The following is a 5,621-nucleotide window of genomic DNA, read 5'->3' as shown; positions in this document are numbered from 1 at the left end:
TTTGTGCACCCCCAGCATCATCCTGACTACCCAATACAGAGGTCACTCTCCCACGTGGGTCTTCAGGAGTTCCTGACAGCTGTTATTCACAGGGGTCTCTGCCTCCTGGTACGTGAAATTTGGAGAGTCCACCCTTGACTTATTGACTTAATGGCTGTAGTGTCATGGGTTACAGGAATAGTCAATAGGGTGAGTGCTCAGTTCCAAGAATCAGTTCTTCAGTTTGAGTAGTTTAAAATGCAGTTCTTTGGGCTGGGCTGTTGTCTACTGATGATCAGCATTCACTCACATTCACTCAGCAGATTATACCACTTCACAATTACAATTACAATTACAGTTACAATGCAGTTTTAACAATGGTCCCAGGTGTAACTTCATTCTGCAGGAAGTACACCCCTTAATAATTTAAAAGTAAAAAATATAAAATACAAAATGCATTCATAAAGACGAGACAGATGAAATATGAAAGTGCACTGGGAGAAATATATTAAAATGCCATGTCAGGTACTGAGGATCAAAAGCAACTGAGGACAGTGACTTAGTTTAACACAGGATATATTTACAATCTTTGCAGTGGATATTTTAGTTCTTTTCTTTTCTTTAGTGACACTGAGCTTAATTGATATGTAGATGTGGTTTCTAGGTTTCTCCTACAGAAAGCCACTTCAGCTTCCTGGCTTGCTCTGAGCCCTGCCACCCCCATACAATGAGTGTGCTAGGTCTCTGCCAATACTGAGCAGGAAAAGAAATGCACACAATGGGGAGGGGGGGTCAATTTCTGATGGTCAGCTTCTAAGGCTTCAATACTGGTGTCAAAGAAGGAAAACCTGGGCCTAGTGACTGCAGTGCATTTAGGAATTAATTTTGTGCTCCGCTCCCAGTTACCAAAAAAGAGGAGTCACTTCTGGCATTATGAGCAGGTGGCTGCTACCCAGTGGTTAGTATTTGGATTTGAAATGCACTGGTTTGTTGAGCATGACCTGGGATGAGCTTTTTTTGTGCTCAGCACCATCCATATTGCAAGCATCGTACAATTTGCTTACATAACTGGGAGAAGCTGGGGTGGGGAGAACTATGAAGAATTATTTCCCTGGTTGATGAGCTGCAGGGAGATGAAGGTCTGTAGGTGCGAAAGAAAAGGCAGTGAGATGGGGTTTGTGCAGTACCTTGGTGTTCAAGTGCTGTTAAAAAGAAGAATTGGAGCCAAAGGAGAAAGGCATTTGGGGCCATCTTAGCAGGCCCCTATTGGCACATTTCGAGGCACGAAGATCCTTCTCATCTCCCACAAGCAGAGGGAGGATTTATAACATTGTTAACTGATGCCACTGACCCAAAGCCAAGGTTTTCCCTGATTATAGTGGGATTATATTATTCTCAGATACTTATTCCGTGAATTAAACTCTAGAGTCTAAGGACACACTGACTGAGAAAGATGACAGAAACAACCAGAGTCAAAAGTAAATAATTCCCCAGAGCGTGATGCTTTCAGGAATGAGCAGCTTTACTGTATTTGCATCTCAAAATTGAGACTGAAAAAGGAAATGAGGTAGGAGAAAGACTCTGATACACGCACAGCAAACAGAAGTCCACACAACATGTCTTATAAGAATATATCACTCCATGCAGGGATGAAACTGCCCAGCATGTTACAGGCATTTAGTGATGAACATAAATGGAAGAAGAGAACACAAATGACAGGTGGTGAATGCAGACAGAAGAGGCTTTCAGCAGGTAATCCACCATCCCAAGGAGATGAATGGAGTGGGCAGGTCTTGGCATCCTCCTCATCGCTGTGGCTGTTACTTGGGGCACTGTGGAGGGAACTTGCAGCACTGCTTGCTCTGCTGACAGCACTTCACAGGTGGGCAGCACTTTTGCACGGGTGGGCAGCATTGCTGCACAGGGGGGCAGCAGGGCTGCACGGGACAGACGGGCACAGGTTTCTCGATGACGCAGGGAATGGATGAGCTAGAGCCGTGGCAGGATGATTCATGTCCGTGGCATCCATGGGATGAGGATCCATGGTCGTGGCAAGATCTGCGAGAGCACATCTTTGTGTTGTGTAGGCAAAGCTGCAAGAAAGAGAGAGTAGATGAGAGGGACCCCAGGACTGTTTCTGAGGGGCCCTGAGCAGACTGTTTTCCTCTGAACTTCTAAGCTGGTTTGGACATCATCCCACACAACTGATTTCTGCTCTGTCTGGTATTTCTGGGTTTAGACTATGGTCTCTCAGCTATTGTGGCTGTTTCCAGCTGGATGCACCTGGTTTCAGAGAGTTCAGAAATACTCTAATGACACTGTGTGTTCTCCCAGCATGTCACCAGAAAGGACTTTAGGAACTTTTTTTTCCATCTGCCCAGTGACTTCTTTTACCATCCATCAACTTTGTCCCTTTGGTTGAATACTCCCCACATTGTCAGTGCAACCTGCGCAAGTCTTTGGTGTTACCAGCCAGGCAGCCACGACTTGGGCTAAGGCAAAGCTCCTCTTTAACACCCACTGATATGTTGTATACCCTGTTCTCGAAAAGATGCTCTAAGAAAGCTGCTGCTCTGAACCCTAAGGGGAAAGTCTCTCAGCTACTGTGGCTGTTTCCTGCTAGATGTACCTGGTTTCAGAGAGGTAAGAAATACTCCGAAGACACTGTATCTTCTCCCAGCATGTTGCCAGAGAGGACTTTAAGTATTTTTTTCCCCGTTACCCTAAAGTGACTTCTTTTACCATCCTTCAGCTCTGTGCCTTTTATACAATATTCCCCCCATTGTCAGTGCATCCTGGGCAGGTCTTCGGTGTTACCAGCCAGGCAGGCACAGCTTGGGCTCAGGCAAAGCTCCTCTTTAAAACCCACTGATATTTTTCATTCCTTTTTCTCTAAAAGATACTCTAAGAAAGCTGCTTTGAATCCTAAGGAGAAAGAGTTTTCTCACACTTACCCCGTTCAGCAGGAAGCAGAAATGCGGAGAGAGACGATGAGTTGAATGAGGAGGACTGGGATGGGAGAGCTTTTATATGGTGTGGAGCCATTCTGCGGGAAGTGAGGTGTCTGTCAGCAATGCGGACTTCGTTCCTGACATGCCGAGATCCCTGTGCATAGGTTGTATCAGTCTTGTTGTAATTACTGTTTGATACATTTTTATACTCTAATGCTTTCTTGTCCTACCTGATTCACCGCAAATGAATCCAAACAATAGACCGGGAGTGAGGCAGACACATAAAGGTCTGTTGTGTCACTGAAGCCTTCCATGGCATGTCGCAATGTGAATACCAGAGATAGAAAATGATTTCCCAAAGGACAACCCATATTACTGAGTCAGTGGAAGGGCGTTTACTTATGGAAAATGCCAACTCCTCCAGGCATGCTATGTAGAGATGGGGAAGCCTGGGTGCACTGCAGCGGGGCACCCAGGGAGACAATGCTGGAGATGTGATATAGCAGTAGGAGTACCTGCTTCTCAATCTCATTCTTCATCTACACCAACTCTTTCACTGATATTATAACTAGTCTTCCTAGTGTGTTGGACATTATTGTAGCTTCCTTTTTGTTTTGCAATGTTTATAGTGGCATTTAATTAATTAACCCAATTAATAGAATAAGAGACCTGACATTTAAAGCTATAAATGCAATCCCCCCAAAAATACATAGAGACAGAGAGAGTGCTTCCCTATCCCGAGCCCATGTCCACTAGAGTCTTGCGTCCTTTGCCTTTCAGTCTCTGACGGCTCTTCATGTCTCTTGTGGTCCCTTCCAGCCCTCGTGTGCTATGACTCTAGCTTCTACGAGCAGGGAGCAGAAAGCAGAGCAGCAGCTCGGGCAGAGGAAGGGGATGAGAGTGGTACTCGGGGTGGGTGCAAGGAGGATTTCTGGCTCTCCTGCCACAGAGCTGTGCCCCTCCCCGAGGTGGCGCATGGTGCCCAGATGCTCAGTATGGAGAACATGTGCAGGGTCTGGGCTTAGAGGCCACTTATACAAAGCCATGGAGGTGTGTGCTCAAACCTCCCTCTGTCTCAGGAGTTCAGTTCCTGATTCCCCCTGTTCACTTGTGATCCACTCCCTCCCTCTCCCCATCCCCTTCCCATTTCTCCCCATGTTGTCCAGTAACCGAGTGGGTAGAGCAGTGGTGTGATAGTGTGAGGCTGGGCTCTAGTTTCCCTCTTCATGAGGACAGTGAAACCTCAGAGCGGGGGTCAAAGCAGACGAAAGTAAGACCTTGGGAAGTGGATCCCTTGCGAAAGGAAATATCATGCTAGTCCAAAAAACCCTAGACCCATGTTTGTCTCACCTATTTGTCTAAACTCCAGGAGCAACCCTCATGCACATTAACCAGCTCCTACCCTGCGGGTCTTTAAGAGGAGGTTAGACGAACACCTCTCTGGGGTCGTTTGACTCCAGTACTTTTTACTACCATGGCACGGAGTCGGACTTGCTGATCTACTCAGGTCCCTTCCAACCCTACCAGCTATGAAAATATGAAACCACAGGGCTGTGGAAGAGCTTTGAGGAGGGTCCATCCCACCCTTCCTGACTGAAATCCAGTGGTTAGGGCCCTGCATGCTGGGAAGGAAGGTGGGAGGCTTGGTTCTGGTCTCTGTTCCCAGCCACATCTCCGTTTGAACCAGTGTCTGTGGGGTTGGATGAATACCGAGTGTTGTGAACAAACAAGAGGGGACATGGCTCACTTGCTCAGCGGGTACATGACTTCCCTTTGAGTGCCGGCTTGGGGCAGTGAGAGCTGGTGCTTAGACTACAAGGAAGGTTTGTAGTGTGGACTTGGACGAGGCAGCATGAATTCCTCTGGGATAATGAGAGGGTGGATCACAGTTCGAGAGAGGACTAAAGGGTTTCTGACACTTGGCCTGGCTCTGTCAAAGGGTGTATAATTTTTCTTCAATAAGTTGTGTCTGACCCTTCAAGTGTTGCCCTGATTGCATTTTTGTAATATTTTGTCAGCAGGGTATACATCCAAGGGTCTGAGAAATTAATTTGAAAGTTGAATTTGTTCTGGCCCCTCAACAAAAAACATGTCTTTAGATTCTGGCTTTTCTTTCTCATTTGACACGGGCATGTGTTAAACACATTTCTTGCTTGTTTCATCTGAGATGGTGATTAGGAAAGCTTGATCTGCAAAGACCTGATGGTAAATGTGGAAGGTTTCAATAGTGGTGTCAAGGAAGGAAAACCTGGCCCTGGTGACTGCAGGGTATTGGGGAATGAATGTTGTGGTCTGGTCCCAGTTACCACAAATGAGGAGTCAGTGGTGGCATTATGAGCAGGTGGCTGCTACCCTGTGGTTAGCATTTGGATTTGAAATGCTCTGGTGTGTTGAACATGACCTGGGATGAGCTATTTGTGTGCTCAGCAGACAAGGTTCCTTGCGTGAATTTGATATCTTTTATTAGATATCTTTTATTAGTACCTTCGTGTTCAAGTGCTGTTAAAAAGAAGGATTGGAGCCAATGGAGAAAGGCATTTGGGGCAATCTTGCCAGGCCCATATTTGCACATATCGAGGCATGAAGATCCTCCTGACCTAGCACAACCGGAGGGAAGATTTGTTCTGCTACATGTGTGTCCATAGACTCCGGAATATAATTCAAGGAATAAGTATCAGGGAATAATATAAT

The 5,621-nt window shown here is 46.2% G+C and overlaps 1 long non-coding RNA gene across 1 annotated transcript; it reads right to left on the bottom strand.

The window, feature by feature from the left end:
- Positions 1-1,480: 1,480 nt before the first annotated feature.
- Positions 1,481-2,994, bottom strand: LOC132245796 (uncharacterized). Its single transcript, XR_009457505.1, has 2 exons — positions 2,934-2,994; positions 1,481-2,072 (listed from the first exon to the last, which is right to left on the bottom strand). It is a non-coding gene; the product is annotated as an uncharacterized LOC132245796 (long non-coding RNA).
- Between the last annotated feature and the right edge of the window lie 2,627 nt (positions 2,995-5,621).

This window comes from Alligator mississippiensis, chromosome 15 (genome assembly GCF_030867095.1).
Source record: "Alligator mississippiensis isolate rAllMis1 chromosome 15, rAllMis1, whole genome shotgun sequence".
Taxonomy (NCBI): Eukaryota; Metazoa; Chordata; order Crocodylia; family Alligatoridae; genus Alligator; species Alligator mississippiensis.
The sequence above is the reverse complement of the archived record's forward strand: the minus strand, read 5'-3'. Positions and strand labels throughout refer to the sequence as shown.